Genomic DNA, 20,350 nt, shown 5'->3' on the forward strand with positions numbered 1-20,350 from the left:
GCTAACTCATTGGCCATCCTGGGCATATATGACCGGCAAATGTGGTCAGATAGCTCGCCATACATAGACCAACTTCCAGAACCTTCTAAGTCTGAAGCGCAAAAGATCCTACAGGAAGGTGAAAGGATCTCGGCTGAGATTATTGATTCTGCTGTTGATGTGGCCTCAACTGGCTTCAGGCAATTGGCAGGTGCTGCTGTCCTGCGTAGGCAAGGTTGGCTACGCTCCACTTCATTCCGTCAAGAAGTGCAAACAAAGGTATTGGATATGCCTTATAAGTTTCTGTTTGGTCCGCAAGTGGAAGAAGCCCTGCAGACAATCAAAAAGGATACAGAAACTGCTAAATCCTTGGGCACCCTGCAATTTCGGAAGCTGCCCTTTCAAGGAGTGAGAGGACGTGGATCGTTCTGTAACCAAGGCTGATATACGCAACAGTCCTCTTACAGGCAGGGGAATCAACGCTATCAAACACAGCGTTATCAATCCTTTGGTCAACGAAACAATAATTATTCCCAGAACAAAAGGAGACCGGCCTACCGCGGAAAGGATAAACGACAATGAGCCTTATCACTTGCCACCGCTTCTATCCCAATCTCATGCAAAAATTGAAGGACAAATATCAAAATTCTACTCAAAATGGTCATCGATAACATCGGATAGGTGGGTCCTGGACATTGTGGCCAAGGGCCATGCCTTAGAATTCAAACAGTTTCCTCCAAACATTCCCCCAAAGGGACCACCTCCAGCTCATCTAAAGGAGCTGTTTACCCAAATCAATTTGATGTTGAAGAAAGGAGCAATCGAGAAGGTTCCTCAAACTCTGAGGGGAACAGGATTCTACTCCAGATTTTTTCTAATAAAGAAGAAGTCCGGAGAATGGCGTCCAATTCTGGATCTCCGTGCCCTAAACAAATATCTGAAGAAGCTAACGTTCAGAATGTTATCGCTACAGGAAATACTGCATCTCCTATCGGCTGGAGACTGCATGGCCACCTTGGATCTCCAAGATGCGTATTTCCACATCCCCATCTTACCTCGACACAGAAAGTTCCTGCGATTCACAGTGGCTGGCAGGGAATATCAATCCAAGGTCCTTCCCTTTGGACTGGGCTCGGCACCCAGGGTCTTTACAAAGGTCCTGGCTCCGGTAGCAGCACACCTCCGGCTGGAGGGAATACAAATATTTCCATATTTGGACGACTGCCTTATCAAGGCCAGTTCTTACGCAGACACACAACCATTTACAACAGTGTCTAGCTCTCTTTCAATCTCTAGGGCTTTCCATCAACGTCAGCAAGTCCCAGTTGGTACCATCCCGAAGACAAGCTTTCTTGGGTGCGGCCCTAGACACCCAGCTGCTCCAAGCCTTCGTGTCGGACGAAAGACAAGTCAGAATACAGCACATGGCTCGAAATCTACTTTAAAAAAAGTCAGTTTCAGTCCGACGGTTCAAATCTTTTCTGGGGATGGTATCGTCTTGCATTCAGTTGATACCGAATTGCCGTCTCAGAATGAGGCCTCTTCAAGAAGAACTCAGCTTACAATGGCTGCAGGTCTCTGGTTCATTCGAGGACCTCATCCAGATCAACCCTCGCATGCGGGGTTCCCTTCTCTGGTGGATGCAAAGAAGGAATCTGCAACAGGGCTGCGCGTTCCTTCAGGACGCACCAAACTTTACGATCACCACGGACGCATCCCTCGAAGGCTGGGGAGCTCATCTTCAGGGACTGACAATCAGCGGCAAATGGAGCCCTCAGCAGAAACGTTGACACATCAATCTGTTGGAGCTGAGAGCCATCTTCCTTGCCCTCAAATTATTTCGAGCAATCATTGAAGAAGCCACTGTATTGGTTCGCACGGACAATACGACAAGTTTGCACTATGTCAACAAACAGGGAGGGACAAGATCGGCTCTCTTGTCTCAGGAAGCCCAGGTACTATGGGCATGGGCAATACGGCACAGAATCAATCTTCTGGCGGTTCATGTACCGGGAACAGAGAACGTTCTTGCAGACACTCTCAGCAGGACAACTGTGTCCACTCACGAGTGGGAACTTCATCAACAGACGGTGGATCGGATCTTTCGGCAGAGGGGTCATCCAGATCTGGACCTCTTTGCGACCAAGAAGAACAGCAAATGCTGGTTCTTTGCAGGTTGGCATCCCCACAAAGACTCTCAGGGGAATGCATTTTCGATCAACTGGTCTCAAATATATGCCTACGCTTTTCCACCGATACTGTTAGTTCCCAGAGTCCTGCAGAAGATGAGGAAAGAACCGTGTTGGCTGATTCTTATTGCCCCCAGATGGCCTCGCCAATATTGGTACACCGAGCTCCTTCTCCTATCGAAGTGTGAACCAATCCAGTTGCGTCCAACTCTGGACCTGCTCTCCATCCAGGACGGTCAGATTTACCATCCGGACCCGACATCTCTGAAGTTAGCGGTCTGGCGCCTGAATACCTTGAGTTCGCCCACCTAAACATCCCTGCAGATTGTAAGGAAGTACTAGCCAAGCAAGAGCACCTGCTACTATAAAGACGTACAGTCTCAAATGGAAACTTTTTGTATCTGGTGTAGTTCAGCTGGAATTCATCCTTTTTTGGCTAAGCCAGAGCAAATCTTACCTTTTTTCATACATCTGGCAAAATCGGGATTGTCTCATGCAACCCTAGAGGGTTTTCCTGGCAGCGATTTCAAGATACCGACAAGATGGGACCACTTCTCTTCATTCTTCAAGAATTATTCAACAATTCTTCAAAGGTCTTTTCAGAATGTTCCCTCCGGTACGTCGTCCACCACCATCGTGGCATCTTAATGTAGTGTTAGCGCAGCTCATGCGCCATCCTTTTGAGCCTATCCACAAAGCCGATTTGAAATTCCTTACGTGGAAAGTGTCACTTTTATTGGCTTTGACTTCTTCTAGAAGAGTCAGTGATATCCAGGCTTTCACAGTTCATCACCCTTTCTTACAATTCACAAATGACTCAGTGGTGCTACGCACAAATCCAAAATTCATACCTAAGGTGCCTTCGGACTTCCACTTTAACGAGCCTGTCATCTTAAAGACATTCTTTCCTAACCCACAATCCCCTGCCGGAAGGGCATTGCATACACTGGACATTAGGAGATGCTTAAAGTTCTATTTGAAAAGAACTTCTATGTTACGCAAATCTGATCAACTATTTATCACCTATGGTACGATTCGTAAAGGCCAAGCAGTATATAAGCAAACAATTGCGAGATGGATCTCTGCAGCTATTGACTTTTGCCATACACAAGCAGGATGACCTTTGCAAGCAGCTCCTAGAGCGCACTCTACAAGGGCAGTGACTTCCTCAACTGCTCTTTTCCCTGGAGTCCCTCTCCAGCACATCTGCAGAGCGGCGACCTGGGCCAGTTGGCATACTTTCACCAAACACTACTGTTAGGATGCAGCCAGCGAGACCGATTCTTCAGTGGGTCAAGCTTCTGCGTAATCTTTTCAATTAAGGTGAGCCTCTGTTTCCCACCTCCTCTTACTGCTGTCAGACGTTTGTTATGCTTATTTCATTGTGCACATGCTCAAGTATTTGCATTTTATCATGCTTTTAGTGATGTGATTATTTATATATATATATATACAATTATTGCGTCAAAAAGAGGCATTTTTCATCTTGTTATGCGATACTCGGGCCCCTAATGGACTTAATGCTTTTGATGAATTACACCACTTTCTATGAGCTATGTATATTCTTTTATCTGACCTTACATTGAACATGCAAATTTTCTCTTTTTGGTAGTTTGCCATGAGTTGTAAAGAATTTGTTTGATTGTGTTTTTCTCATGTTAATATTTGTAGTTTTCATATTAGCCTTTCCGCAGCCAGTACTATGTATTTCATTGTATCACGCAATGAATTTTAAGCATTTGCACTTTAGCACATAGGCACTTCTTATCATCACTCAATTGACATGGTATTTATAACAAGGGATTGTCATCAATTTGGTCCAGTAAGAAGATAATCAACACCTTTGTGACTAAGGATAAATAGAATGTTATGAATGCACTTGCAATTAATTGTTCCAACATACTGATCTTCTGTCATCCCTGAGGTTTCAGTTGTGGTATACACTTTCTGTTTTTCTTTATTGTTCAAGTCCTTAGGTAGACGAGCTGAAATCACAATTGGTTTTGATTCTGTTTGATCATTTGCTATACTGATTTGCACCAATTTTTTTACATGATTTTTTGAGCACTATGCTTTTATTTTGTATTCCCATGTTTCCATTTATGTAAACAAATTTTGAATGATATCATTACTTTAATGATGAATTGTATGCCTATCTTCTTTTTGGATACCCTTGCGTCCTGTTTTTTTAGGCGCTTGGGCTTTTAATTTCAATTTAATGCACGTCCTACTCCTGACGCGTCATGTGATCAAGCTCCGTTCGCGGAGCGAAACGCGTCAGGGAGGGCACTTGCTCTTGCACTTTAATTGCAATTAAATGGATTGCTGGCATTGACTCTTGTAATGTGGCTTTTGTTCGTGTTTACGATCTAACTAAACACTTTTTGGATTGACAACGAGGTCCGCGCCTGTTGTTTCCGTCACGTTTGGCGGTCAGGATTCAGCGTTGAATTTCTTCACCGGAGTTGGTTTGCTTCCGGCTTCGTGGACCCGCCCAGTGTTTAAGGCACGGTACTTTGTCAAACTTTGAACGCCTCGGCGCTCTTGAAATTGGACTTGCAGAAGTACCTTTACCGTGCCCCCTGCTTATCTGACCATTCAACTGGCCGGCGCTATGCAGCTCCTGATCTGGTGGAGTGTCTGAAGGGCTAAGGGAGTCGCCCGGCTTCACTCGGCGTTCTGGACCTTTTCCGGTAAGGAGTTGTCTGCGCGCACCAGTTAGCATAATCAAATAAGGCAGGTTCTGGGCAAAGTCATCACTTTCAGAGCGAACATTAACTCTCTATGTATATTGTTTAGTCACTACAGCCATTCAGTGCAATCCAGCGGCATTTTGGGCCGTTACATTAAAATTGCAATCATGCTATCCACCGACGCTCTCAGGAGTAGGGAAATGACGGCGGAAGCGCTATATGAAAACTTACCGATCGTAAATTCTGCAAATACTCAAGCAAGCCGTTCCACAAACGCAAGCAACAGTACTAAAGACTTACTTAAGACTCTAGAAAAATTGCTTCGTAGTGAACTCTCTAAATGGTGGGAGAAAAAATCATTGGATAAATATCTGGAAGTTAACCGTGTGCCCAGAGGATTAAGAGTAATGATAGCTCCCACTTACGAAAACCCGGACCCTAAAATGCTTCAGAGATGGGCTGATAACAGTCTTCAGTCATCAAGGAATATGTTACTAATTTTGACCGAATTTGCCCACTCTGACAGAGAATCACTGTTAATTGAAATTGGAAAAACGAATGCATTATTGGAGTCATCAGGTGACACTGACCTAATTGCAAATGCCCGGAAGGAAATTGATCTGAGGCTTACAAAGCTGGGGCAAACAATTCAAGAACGGAAAATCAATAAGTTTGCCAGGGACAAAGAGGACTACGAGACAGGTCGCATTTTCACGTTTTCACGAAAATACGATTCTTATAAACGCAAGGCCATGTCCACTGGGCAGCAAACAACCAACACTGCTGATTCTGGGTCAAATATAGACCCTACTTCAACTAATCAAGATAATTTATCAGTAGCGTCCTTCAGTGGCTCTGAAGACAGTCTACCACGATCAGTGGCAAGTTCAATTGACCTAACTAAATTCTCTATGGTTGATGAATTAAATTTTGTCAGCGAGGACCGGAGGTACTCTCTGCGCTCACGGAACATTCCTCCCCAAGCAGACAAAGTGTCAGCCAAAAGCGACGCTGCAGGAAACGTAGCGCCAAAAAGAGGTGGCAGGCGAGGCAAAACTCGCAAGAATTGGAACAACTAACAAGCGAGCATGATAATACGGTGATCAACTTGACTGATTTGACATTGTCTAAAGCGGAGGAACAACTCCTCTCTCTAGGATTGTCGTACTGTCCATCTAATGACTTTTCTTATGTCCAAGCACGGATTGATGTTTTTAAATTTATTAGGAAGATTAAATTGCAAAAGTATTTTTTGTTACATCCTGATAATGCAATACCACGTGCTGTGTCTGATGTGGCGACATCAAATATCGAGTCTTTGCAAGTAAAACACCTGCATGGTTTACAGTCATTATTGTCTCTTGATCATGAAATCAACACACAGACTGATTTGACAGTAAGCCAAGTTATCAAAGTAAATTGTTCTCCACCCACTACTTTCCGTGGCAAATCTACTTTCCTACCCTTGATGCCTAAAGACGCTATAGATGTCTTTAGTGATAGGATCATAACAGAATTTAAGTCCCTGAACAGAAAGGTGCTGAAAATGAAAAGACAGATTGATTTCAACAACAGGCAATACACCAAACTTGTAAAGAGAATTCAGGGCAATGATCAAGTTATCGTGAAAAGTTCTGACAAGGGGGGTAACACAGTGTTATGGGCAAAAACAGATTATACTGCTGAAGCAAACAGGCAACTTGGTGATCTTTTATGTTACACTAAATGTACCAAATTTATGATGTTAAAAAGTCATGAAAACACAAGAAAAAAGATCAATCTTTGGTTTAGAAATGGCTTATTAACCAAAGAGGAAACCAAGTTCTTAAATGTTTCACATCCCATCACTCCTTTGTTTTATCTGTTGCCCAAGATTCATAAATGCACCGTTCCTGTCCCAGGCCGTCCTATTATTTCAGCTCAGGGTAGCATGAATGAGAACATCTCCAAATATGTTGATTTTTTTCTGCAATCACATATGTTTTCTCTCCCCTCATTTTTGAAAGACACTACAGATTTTTTGGTTAAGGTCAGTCATATCACTTGGTGTCCCGATTTTTGTTTTCTGGTGATGGATATCGAGGCACTTTATACCAGCATCAACCACGAGCAGGGCCTTGAGGCAGTAAAATATTTTTGGGATGGCCGGGAGGCAGGTTTCAGAAATCACAACCTCATGCTTGAGGAAATGATACGGTTATGCCTGTTCAATAACTATTTCCAATTTGGCAAAGAATTCTATCATCAGGAACGCGGGGTGGCCATGGGTTCATGCTTCTCCCCCAGCTACTCCTGTCTCCACGTTGGCTGGTGGGAGAGGCATGTTCTCTGGGTCACTCACGCACATTGGCTTCCTCATTTGGTGCATAACTGGCGCTTTATTGATGATATTTTCATCATATGGCGAGGCACTAAAGACCAGGCAGCGTCATTTGTCAGTGAGATCAATGTCGATGATAGGAATCTTAAGTTTACGGCCAGCATTACATCTGATATGGCTGTATTCTTGGATGTCCAGCTTTACATTGACAGGGACACCATACAGACCAAACTCCATAGAAAAAGCACTTTGGGTAATTCCATCTTGCATGCCCGCAGTGCTCATCCACTTCACACCATCAATAGTATACCTTTGGGTGAATTCATCAGGATCAAACGAATCTGCAGTAGCCCTGACAGTTTAGAGCATTGCTTAAATGAATCTAGGATTAGATTCCTTAGCCGGGGTTATAGTAGAGCCATTCTCGATCAGGCTATGTCCAAGGTACGTGCTCGTTCAAGAGAGGACCTTCTCACTCCTAAAAACAAGGAGACCTTGGATCCTACTGAACAGGGCTCTGTTCGGTTTATTACGACATTTTGTTCTCAGATATCCAAGATCAGTAACATCATCCAATCTGAGTGGCCCATTGTACTAACTGACGTTATTCTAGCTCCATTTCTGCCTAAATCACCAGCCATAACTTTTAGGAGGGCCCCTTCCATGAAAGATGCATTGGATAGAACCCAACCGGAATTGCCTCTTAAAACTAATTGGTTAAAGAAATCTGTTTTTTTCAGATGCACTTCATGCCGTGCTTGCACATTTGCGGTGAATGGAACCCATTATACATCGGCTTTCAATGACAGGTTGATCCCCATAAAAGAACATCTGACATGTCGCAGTGAATATGTAGTATACCAACTTACCTGCACATGTTCTTTGTCATATATTGGGAGCACTAAACTCCCTGCACATCAGCGCATCCTGCAACACATCCGAGCTATTGTTAATTCGGATATGAGTTACCCGGTGGCTCGCCATTTTAAAGCAGTACACGACAAGCAATTACAAGATTTGAAATATACTTTGTTGTGTTCGGTAGCAAACCCTGGCAGAGGTGGGGATCGTGAGAAATTATTGCGTCAAAAAGAGGCATTTTTCATCTTGTTATGCGATACTCGGGCCCCTAATGGACTTAATGCTTTTGATGAATTACACCACTTTCTATGAGCTATGTATATTCTTTTATCTGACCTTACATTGAACATGCAAATTTTCTCTTTTTGGTAGTTTGCCATGAGTTGTAAAGAATTTGTTTGATTGTGTTTTTCTCATGTTAATATTTGTAGTTTTCATATTAGCCTTTCCGCAGCCAGTACTATGTATTTCATTGTATCACGCAATGAATTTTAAGCATTTGCACTTTAGCACATAGGCACTTCTTATCATCACTCAATTGACATGGTATTTATAACAAGGGATTGTCATCAATTTGGTCCAGTAAGAAGATAATCAACACCTTTGTGACTAAGGATAAATAGAATGTTATGAATGCACTTGCAATTAATTGTTCCAACATACTGATCTTCTGTCATCCCTGAGGTTTCAGTTGTGGTATACACTTTCTGTTTTTCTTTATTGTTCAAGTCCTTAGGTAGACAAGCTGAAATCACAATTGGTTTTGATTCTGTTTGATCATTTGCTATACTGATTTGCACCAATTTTTTGACATGATTTTTTGAGCACTATGCTTTTATTTTGTATTCCCATGTTTCCATTTATGTAAACATATTTTGAATGATATGATTACTTTAATGATGAATTGTATGCCTATCTGCTTTTTGGATACCCTTGCGTCCTGTTTTTTTAGGCGCTTGGGCTTTTAATTTAAATTTAATGCACGTCCTATTCCTGACGCGTCATGTGATCAAGCTCCGTTCGCGGAGCGAAACGCGTCAGGGAGGGCACTTGCTCTTGCACTTTAATTGCAATTAAATGGATTGCTGGCATTGACTCTTGTAATGTGGCTTTTGTTCGTGTTTACGATCTAACTAAACACTTTTTGGATTGACAACGAGGTCCGCGCCTGTTGTTTCCGTCACGTTTGGCGGTCAGGATTCAGCGTTGAATATATATATATATATATATATATATATATATATATATACCTATATATTTCATGGTTATGTGCATCTCATATTTACCTGCTTATGCTACAAAGAGTGTCTTCCGGACACGGATGTGTACTACTATCTACTCTGATTCAGGCATGTGAATCTATGAAAGACACCCCTAATACTGGAGAAGAACAATAGTTACTTATCTGTAATCTCTGGTTCTCCAGTATTGGTGTCTTTCATAGATTCACATGAAACCCGCCCACCTCCCCTCAGAGGCTCTTAGGCTACATTGGTTTACCATCACTCCTTGCGAGAAAATCTGAGAGCCTGAGCCTCTGGGGAGAACCTTCTGGTGGGTGCTGTCGCCTGATTGGCTGCAGTTTGGTCTATACAAAATGACTAGGATAGTCATGAGTGTGGAAGTTTGTTCTCTTGTAGCTTGGGCTAAGTGCTTGTGGAGAAGTGTGGCTCACTGGTTAGAGCAGGCAGACCCTGAAGCAGAGGTCAGACCCGGGACCAGGGTTCAATTCCCGACGCGGCAGGGTCTTGAGCTCAAATGTCCATGGACTCGATAATTCTCGCTTCGGTGCCTGACCTAATCATGGGTTCACACTCTGCAACTCTGGCATTAAGCTTGCTTAATCTCCACAACGGCCCCCCTGCGGCGGGATGCCTGGCTTTCACCTTGGGGATGCCCTGTAGGGGCTATCTCACAGGGAAAAGCCAGGACGGGTTCCCAAGGCAAGCGCGGAGATACCCCTTCGGGGGTCGATTCAGGCGCTATATAAGAAACATAATAATAATAATAATAATAATAATACTTTACTTCCTGGTTGGGAATTACTGGTTTTTACTATGATCTTATGGCATATTATTGCTATTTTATGTACCGTGGGACTCCCACTCCGACAAAGGGGAATGATTCAGGCATGTGAATCTATGAAAGACACCAATACTGGAGAACCACAGATTACAGGTAAGTAGCTATTGTTCTTCTCCAGTATTGGTATCTTTCTTAGATTCACATGTGACCCACCCTCCTCCCCATAGAGGCTCCCCTGGTTTATTTATAGGTTTTTACTACACTTGTGTCCGAAAATCTGAGAGCCTGGAGCCTCTGTAGAGAGGGTTCTGGAGGGTTCTGTTGCCTGGTTGGCTGAAGTTTGGACCATACCCAATGACTAGGACGAGATATTAAAGTGAATGGTTTTTCTTTATTAACTTTAATGTTAGAGTAAATACTTACTGCTTTTTATGTACCGTGAGACTCCCACTTCGACAACGGGGAATGATTCAAGCATGTGAATCTATGAAAGATACCAATACTGGAGAACCACAGTTTACAGGTAAGTAACTTATTTTCTTTTTGTTTCCCTGTTTTGTTCTGTCGCACTTCTCAAACTGCTAAAATTAAAAAAATATATATCCTTTACATTTTCCGGTCGCTTAATTCCCTGCATTCTCTAACCTTTCCATTATCTTGTGCTGCTATTTCCTGGCTTTTTCCTTCATTAACTGATACCTTCCCCTTACCTGGTCCTCTATTCATTAACCTCTCCATTGTCTGGCTCCTCTGCTTTCCCTAGTCTAAGTATTACTGTTGTTTCCATTCTCTGGCTGCTCTTCCATTCCCTCTCCCTTCTGTTCCTTGGGCGCTCCATACCCTGGCCTCTCAATGTCCTTGACAATCTATTTCTTGCCCCTTTTCGATTTTCTCTTCCTTTCGTTGTTATCGACCCTTGCTCCCCTGGTACCTTAATATCTAGTCTAGCCTTTTCTCTGTGTTGCAGCGGCATTATCTTGGCTGCTGTAACCCAGCTCTTCCTTCTCTTTCTTTTTACCCTTACATTATGGCTGTTGGATTTATAGTCTTCCTTTACTCCTCCATTTCTTGCCCTTGCTATTCCCAGTCCTTTCTCTTTCTGGCCATTATTTCCCCTGCCCCTTTAATTTTCAACTCCTGCATTCTCTGACCGCTTTACGTTCTTACCCATTCTTGGCACTTTAGCTCTCCGGCTGCTTAATGTCTGTCCTCATTTATTTTCAGCTATTCCATTCTCTCAAGCTTCTACTGGCACTTATTGGGAGAGGTGTGGCACCGCGGCCAGGGCGACTGATGCTGGAATCTGGGGATCATGGTTCGATCCCCAGCGCCGGCAGCAGATTAGCCCAGCACCATGTGATTCTGGGCGATAGCTTGCTTAATCTTCCTGATGGCCCCCAGTGCTTGGAGACCCTAACGGGTGATTGTTCACGCTTTACAAATGTGGATTATTATTATATTATATTACTCCTTTTGCCTTCTTAAGCTTCCATTTCATGGCCCTGTTAATGCTTGGACATTCTTGTTGGTATCCAGTTCATTTCTGGCATTCTCAGATTCTTCTGTTACTCCACGCTTTTATTAACTTTGTTTATCTGCTGAAAGTGGTATTCTGTGAACAATAATTGTCCCAGTATTGGACTTTCATAGATTCCCATGCTTTGTATCATTCCCCCGTCGTCGGAATGGGAGCCTCGGTAATAGAAAAATACCATAGCAGTAAGTACAAAAGAGAAAAGACAGGCCTAGGCCTCATCTCATTTTGTAGCCTATCCCCCTTTTTTTGTAAAAGAGACCAAAAATGTTGCAACAACCAATCACAATAGCCTCACCCCATAGAACCCTCCTGAGAGAGCCTCAGAGCCTCAGATTTTCTACTGCACGTTGTGCTTAGGGAGTCTCCACTGAGCTCTGCTCAGATTTCTCTTCAGTTTGGAATTTTTTCCATTTCTTCAACTTTACTATGTCTGACAAGGAGAAGAAGGCGTTATTTAGAGCTTGTGCTACCTGTTCAAAGAAGAGGCTGTTTGTTGAGGACAAGCATAAAGACTGTATCTACTGCTTGTACCCAGATCACAAGGCCAAAGATTGTAAGATCTGCAGAACATTCTCTACGAAGACCTTGAGAGACAGGGACGGCCGCTTGTTGACTTGGTTGCAGAAAATGAAGTCACGCAAGGAGGTTTTGTCATCTGACAGTGAGGATTCTTCCTCAGCTGCATCCTCCAGAAGATCCAAGAAAAGGGGTAGGTCCTCCCCTTCAACTTCTACTGAGCCCCCTGTTAAAGCCTTACAAAAGACCTCTGATAGGTCTGAAAGGCCCAGTCCCAAACAATCTCCTCACCGAGGTGTAAAGGAGAGGCTGGGGCAGACTGAGGAGACACAGTCATCTAAGAAGGTACAGAAAAGCCTTTCTGTTGCTTCTCCGCCATCTGAAAAGGAGAAGGGATTCAAGAAACCTTCTGCTGTCCCTCAGGAAGGAAGATCGGACAAGAAATCACGTCCGTCGACGACGAAATCATCTGGTACGTCGACGACGACTTCCAAAAAGGACTTGGGTTCAGGTACAGCTCCGTCGACGGCGGCTGCATTGGTATCTTCGTCAATGTTTAAAGTACCTGTTCCCTGCTCGTCGACGATGGTGTTTACATCTTCGACGTCGACGATAAGACGGTGAAGATAGCGTCGACGCCAGCGACGACTATGTCGTCGACAACAGCTATGATGATTCTGATGACGAGCTCGTCGACGACACCGTCGACGATCAATCCTCCGTCGACGAGGTCCATCTCTGCGTTGACAGTCCCGTTGACGGTCCCGTCGACGTCGATTTCGCCGGCATTTCCGTCGACGACGAATCCGTCGTCGACGATTCAAAGGGTCCACATCTCTATAAAGAGGCAGCAAATCACTCCAGAGATGACATCTCCTCGCCGTGTAACACCCTTACCTCCAACTTTGCTTCTTGAGGAGGAGTCTGATGATGATGAAGATGGTCCTTATGGGGATGCTTATAACCCATCCGAACTCCGAGTAAAATATCAGGATTCGGAATCTGAGGAATACTATACAGAAGAACGCCATTTTGTTCAACAAGAGAGGCCTCCACAAAAATCGCATCAGGATATGGTGGTAATGCTGTCCTCTCTTGTAACGGACTTACAGATGATGCTACAAGACTACAGGAAAAGGTTTCCGTCACAAGTTTCGGACCAGCAAGAGCATCCTCCTTCTCCATCTGCTCCAGTAGTTACAGTGAAGCCTCTGGTTTCTCGAGATTCGGAACCAGAACCAAGAGAAAGCCATCAGGATGTTGTGACTATTCAGGATGATAATGTCTCATCTGATGAAGATCTTCAGGTAGATCCACCTCATGACCTGGATAGAGGTTGGGACGATGATGTTGTTAAAGATCCAGCTTCACCAGTGCCGGATACTGCTACCTCCCCTCCAGTAGACATTGGAGGTTTCCATAATCTTATGGAGAGGGCGTCCAAGAGATTTGGCCTTCCGATTACGACAGTGCAATCAGACTGTTTTTTTTTACGACTTCAAAGAGCCTTATAGAAAATCCATCCGTTCAATACCGTTAATTGAACATGTGTGGTCGGAAGGTACTAAGGTGATGCAGAATCCTGCTACAGTCATCCCTGTTCTTCCCCGGCTGGAGAAGAAGTATAAAGCTCCAGAAAGCAGTCCCGCTTGCCTGACTGGTCAACCGAAGCCGGACTCAGTTATTTCCAAGGCAGCGCAAAGTAAGTCCAAGAATCCATCGGCGCCCCTTACGACACCGCCAGACAAGGAAGATAGACGTCTGGACAATGTGGGAAAAAGGTTCTCTTCTATGGCTAGCCTTCTGGTTAGAGCTGCTAATGCTCTTGCTATCTTTGGTAGATATGATCGCCAGATGTGGTGCGATTTATCCCCGTTTGTTGACCAACTTCCGATAGTGCGAAAGATGAGGCCAGAAAGATACTGGTGGAAGGGGAGCGTTCATCTTCAGAGGTGATAGATTGTGCTATGGACATAGCAACTACCGCTTTTCGAGCTCTAGTGGGTTCAGCAGTTTTAAGGCGTCAGGGCTGGCTGCGGGCAACCTAATTTCGCCAGGAAGTTCAAAATAAGATCTTGGACTTACCTTATGACGGAGAAACGCTTTTTGGAAAGCATGTAGATGATGCCCTTCAAGACATCAAGAAGGACACAGACACGGCAAGGTCCTTGGGGACATTGCATTACCGCAAAGTTCCTTTCGGAGGTGCGAGAGGGAGAGGATTTTCATCGTACAGTGGGGGCAACCAACAGTGCTACTCTTCTTACTCGCAGTCCTCTCAGTCATACAAACCCCAATACTCACAGCGCCAAGGTCAATCGGCATCTTTCTCTCGCCAACCACCAAGAGGACGACAGGGACGTCAGGGGAGCGATGCGCCTAAACGTCAATAGTGGCTTCATGGCTCTGTCTACTGTTCCTCCCCCTCAAGACGGAAGAAAAGTGGCGCCCAATTCTAGACCTGGGGAGCTCAACACCTATCTCATTAAACTCTCTTTTCGGATGGTTTCTCTCCAGAATATATTGCGTCTCCTAAATCCTGGCGATTATATCGCAACTCTAGATCTAGAGGATGCATATTTTCATGTTCCCATTCATCCGGCCCACAGGAGGTATCTTCGCTTTACAGTAGCCAAGAGCCACTTTCAGTTCAAAGTCCTACCTTTCGGACTAAGATCTGCACCGTGGATATTTACAAAGGTATTGGCACCAGTGGCAGCTTTTCTCAGAAGGCAGTCTCTGCAGGTGTTTCCCTACCTGGATGACTGGCTGATAAAAGCTCCTTTTTCTCAGGAAGCTTCAAAAGCAGTTGAGGATTGTATTCAACTTTTTAGTCATCTAGGTCTGGGTCTAAACAGAAGCAGGCGGTTCTTCTTCCGTCCAGGTCAGCAAGATTTCTGGGTGCTATTCTGGATACTGCTCATTGCAGAGCTTTTCCTTCAGAGGAGAGGAAAAACAAACTGATTCTTGCTGGCAAACGATTTTAAACGAAACAAACTCTTTTAGTACGTCAGTACAAGTCCCTTCTAGGGTCGATGTCATCTTGCATTGCATTGATTCCGCACTGCAGGCTTCACATGCGTCCCCTGCAGGAACAACTGGACATGCAATGGGGTCCTTCGAAGACAAGATAAAGATAACTCCTATCATGAAGAAAGCAGTCAGGTGGTGGACTATAGCAAGCAATATCGAGGAAGGTCTCTCCTTCACGGTTCCTCCCTCTCCGTTAGTTCTAACCACAGACGCCTCTCTGGAAGGCTGGGGAGTGACATTACAGGATCTTCAAGTGAGCGATCACTGGTCGCCAGGGATTCGCACCTTTCACATCAACTTACTGGAACTGGTAGCAATTTGTCTGGCTCTACAGGCTTTCCTTCCAAAGATTCGGGATTCTACGGTTCTAGTGCGTACAGACAACACGACGGCCATGCATTATGTGAACAAGCAGGGCGGAACAAAATCCAAGCTTCTTTCAAGGGAAGCTCAAGAGATCTGGGAATGGGCTATTTATCACCAGATTTGTCTCTCTGCAGAACATCTTCCAGGTTCCCTCAATGTGGAGGCGGATTCATTGAGCCACCTAAGGTCGGTCTCCCACGAATGGGAATTGGATCAGAGGACTCTCGAAAGGATATTCTCTCGTTGGGGCACTCCTCTTATAGACCTGTTCGCGACCCCAGAGAACAAGAAATGCCAACTCTACACAAGCAGGTATCTCTATCGAGGGTCATTGGGGAATGCTCTTTCGATAGCCTGGTCAGGCGCATTTCTTTACGCCTTTCCACCGATTCCTTTGATACCAAGGATACTGAGGAAACACAAGACGGAACCTTGCACCATGATTTTAATAGCCCCGGCTTGGCCCCGCCAGATTTGGAACACAGAGCTCCTCCTTCTGTCTCGGGGTCAACGGGTTCTCCTACGCCCCATTCCTAGGGGCGTAGGAGATGTCCCAGGGCCAAGTAATGCATCCGGACCCGAGCTCTTTGCAATTGACAGCTTGGCTCCTGAACACCGGGAGTTCAATGCGTTAGATATTCCTCAAGATTGCAAGGACATTTTAGCTCAAGCTCGGGCTCCTAGTACAAACAGGACATATCGAGCAAGATGGAAGCGTTTTTTGTGCATGGTGCCAAAAGGAAAACCTTCATCCTTTTACTTCAGCTCCTCATAAGATCTTACCGTACATATTGTCTTTGGCAAAATCAGGTATTCAACACTCCTCCATTAAGGTGCATCTGGCAGCGATCTCTAGGTTCAGGCGAACAACCTCTGGTCCTTCTCTTTGGTCCGCGAGGGTGATCAAACAATTCCTGAAGGGTCTATTCAGAGCTTTCCCTCCGGTGAGACCTTCTCCTCCGATTTGGCAGCTCAACCTGGTCCTTGCCCATCTCATGAGGGCTCCTTTTGAACCAAACCATAAAGCTGACATGAAGTTTGTGTCATGGAAAGTTGCTTTTCTTCTAGCGATAACAACAGCTAGGAGGGTTGGAGAGCTTCAAGCTCTCATGATTGTTGAACCTTTCTTACTGTTCAAAAAGGAGTCTTTGATTTTACGGACAAATCCAAAATGTATCCCAAAAGTCCCTTCGGATTTTCACCTAAACGAACCTATAGTGCTGAAGTCTTACTTTCCTCGACCTTCATCTCTGGCGGAGAGGTCTCTCCACACTTTGGATGTCCAAAGATGCTTAAAGTTCTATCTTCAACGTACAAAGACATTCAGGAAGACATCGCAATCTTTTGTCGCTTTTGACGCTCCAAGAAAAGGTTTACCCCTGTCAAAGCAGGGGATATCATGTTGGATTTGCCAGCACAATTCAGTTCTGTCATCAGGCGGCAGGGAAGCCGCTGAAAGGACGGATCAAGGCTCATTCTACGAGATCAGTGTCATCGTCTACAGCTTTGTTCTCTGATGTCCCTATCAAGGACATTGGGAGGGCAGCTACTTGGAGCAGTCCCCACTACAAAATGAGATGAGCCCTAGGCCTGTCTTTTCTCTTTTGTACTTACTGCTATGGTATTTTTCTATTACAGAGGCTCCCATTCCGACAACGGGGGAATGATACAAAGCATAGGAATCTATGAAAGTACCAATACTGGGGAACCAAAGTTACCGGTAAGTAACTTGTTTTCTTCATTGTAGTGTTCTGGGTAATTAAATTATGATGTTGTTATGCTGAACTAACTGCAAGTCTTAGCATAGGATGCAGTGTTTCTCGGGCATGCACTGCATGGTTCTACTTTGAAGACCAAAGTTGACTCTTGGCCTTTGAGATCGACCTGGGACTGGTCGGCCATTGTAGACAAATGACAGCCCCACATCATTCTGTCTCAGGGCCTTGCCCGGGTTAGTACTATAAAGTCTAGAGCAACTGCGGTCTTCAGGCCTTAGTAAGCAGGGATTGGCAATGTCAAAAAGTTTGGTATTCACTGCTCGCGTTTTGGCTTTCTCAAGGTTTTTTTGGTTTTGTCCTGATTTTTGCCAAATGTTATTTTTGGAAAAACTACCAGGCCCTCTTCAACAAAAAAAATCATGGTCTAAAAAGAAACCTATTTTAAGTTTTCAAAAAGCACACTTTCCCATAGAAGTCCGTGGCACTGAAGAGCACTACTTTATGCGTGCATATGTTCCTTGTAAAAGGGCATAATGGCATCACTCAGATTGAAGGTAACCAGTGACTGAAATGAGCGGAGCCACTGCTGCATATTGTAGTGGGTGGATGAAAATATGAAAGACACAATAGCCGAACAATAGATGAAGATATGTGGCTGAGAATCCCTAAAAGTAAGAATACTAAACAATAGTAAAATCAAAAGGGCTAGGCTAACCCCGGACCTAAAAAAAAAAAGTTACATCAAACACTGTCCAGCAGATAATGCAAGAAGGTTCCCCAGATATTCTTCGACCAGCATCCAAAGCCCGGCGTTTGGCAATGGTTTATTTAGTCTGAAAATATGACGATCAAGAACAAATCTAAGCATGGAAAGAGGAGCTCCGTATAATGTCCAGTGAAAATCGTATACAATGAGGGGAGGAGATTTTGCCTAGTGGCTAGAGAGGCTGACCTAGGAACATGGAAAATTAGGTTTGAATCCCAGCCTTGGGTCAACATCCCATGCTTCTGGGCAAATCATTTATTCTCCCTGTGCCTTAAGAGGGAAAAATGTGTAACATAATCTGGTGCTGTTGTAAAACTCTCTAATGCAGTTGGGCAAAGTTTCGGTTGTAAACTGCCAAATTAAACGGCCAATAAAAAAGGAGCATGAGTATTACAGCAAACGTCATGTGGTAGGGATCAGACTCCCAGGTCAAATTGATTTAATCGGCGAGAAAACTGCTAGTGGAAATGTATGAAGAGAAGACAAGGCTTCCTATTGAAATTCATATACCAGAAAGCAGTTCGGACATGAAACCCAATTGCGGGAGACCAGGTTGCCTGATGAAATACATGTGCACATGAGCTGGTTGCAATGAAATTCATTGACACAAGTGAAACCTAAGAATAAATTAATGTACAAGTGTTTAGGCTGCCAGGTGAGTTTCAAGTACAAGAGGAGACATGCCCTTCAAAATTTGTGTACATGAGAGCAATCTGTTTCACGAAATTCATGCACATGAGACAAAACATTTCTCCAGGTAAATTTAAATACAGGAGAACAACGGTATGTAGCCAATGCACTCATGAGATAATAAAGCTACTGTAGACCCCCCAAAATTGAACAGTTTTATTTACTGACGCATCTGACCAATCACATTAAATGGTGCCACTCCTGCTGAACACACAATGGCTAGACCCCTCATGATGTTCATCAAGGTCCTCTTCTGGTAGACATATCTTCCTTGGCATAGGTCCCTAGTGTGGTCCGTTTCATCTGCTACGAACAGGGCCTCTCCCAAGGTCAGACACTTTTTGCTGTGCACGGGGCCCACCAATGGTTGGTTGCATGCTGCTGTACTCAGGGCTCTCTCGTCAGTTCATGGTGCATCAGATAAGTCTTGCATAGCACAGAGTTCCTCATGCTGTGCATGGCAGACTTCTGCTGTGCACAAGGAAAGCTCTACTAGCATTTCTCCTATCTTGTCACTTGAATTGGCATTTTGTGAATTACAGGTGCATTTACTCAGGAAAAGCTAGATTTCGTCATTCATGTTGCGAAGGTCATTCCATTCAGTGTATCGCTTCTATCAAAGGTCTCCAGGCACTTACCATTGGGAACAGCCCAGCATCAGTGGTTTTAAGGGACAGTCCAATTGAAATGATCTGCAAGGCTGCCACATGGCCTACTCTCCTTGCTTCTGGAGACAGTCAGTGTTTCACATGAGCTCCACAGATTATGCTAAGTATGGTCACATAACAGTTTGTCTGGTTCTGCTAGTAATCCATACTACCAAAATATATTTTTATTGTGCTCAGGAAACCTGCCAGGTTTTAGACAGCGGTTGATGATGATCAAGTTACTCACAATATGACACTTTACACACTTCATTATATGATTAACGTATGGCCCCTGTTCAGTGTCCTTCAGTATTGACCAGAAAAATTGATCTAATGGAGAAAATGAATGGCTGATGCCAGGAGGGTGGCTTGAGTGTGAGTATAGTCACCTGATTAAGTGGCAAAGCAGTCCAGTCTGTCTCTGTAATGAGGATGAGTGTACAAGTGCAATGATCACTAGAGTAAGTAACTCCTCTCTCCCTACCTTGATTGTGCACAGCAGAAAGATACTGACCATGGGAAAGGTCATGCGCACAGCAAAAGAACCTGACCACACAAGGCCCTTTGCTTCATATTTCTTCCACAGGAGGACTGTGATGTGTTTAACAGCAGGAAGCATCAAGTGAACACCGTTTAATATGATAGGCTAGATGAGTTTGTTAATGAACCTGTTCAATGTGGGTGTCTACTGTAGCTTTATTAGCTCAGGGGTATACTGAGAACATTCATCTGCAACTTTCACTCTTAAATGGTCTAAACCTGAAGTGGACTCATACTGAAAACCCAAAGTGTTGTACCTGTATTAAGCAGAAGACTAACATATTACTTACTGATGCCACACAAAGGAGCAGGCTCCTCAGAAGGATTTAGAGGGTGGTCAATAGTAAGGTCTCTCAACCCAGCGGAAACCCTTCACTAGATATGCTGCTTTACTGTGGATACAGCAGAAAGGACAGCCGTTTGGCGTCTGTGTGGGTTGTATGTGATTTTATAGAAAAACTGTTTGATAG

At 44.2% G+C, this 20,350-nt stretch overlaps 1 protein-coding gene across 4 annotated transcripts in view; it reads left to right on the forward strand.

Moving 5' to 3' along the window:
- Nucleotides 1–20,350, forward strand: part of CMIP (c-Maf inducing protein) — a 511,919-nt gene that overhangs the window by 478,026 nt on the left and 13,543 nt on the right. The window lies entirely within an intron of this gene.

This window comes from Lissotriton helveticus, chromosome 12, assembly GCF_964261635.1.
Source record: "Lissotriton helveticus chromosome 12, aLisHel1.1, whole genome shotgun sequence".
NCBI lineage: Eukaryota > Metazoa > Chordata > Amphibia > Caudata > Salamandridae > Lissotriton > Lissotriton helveticus.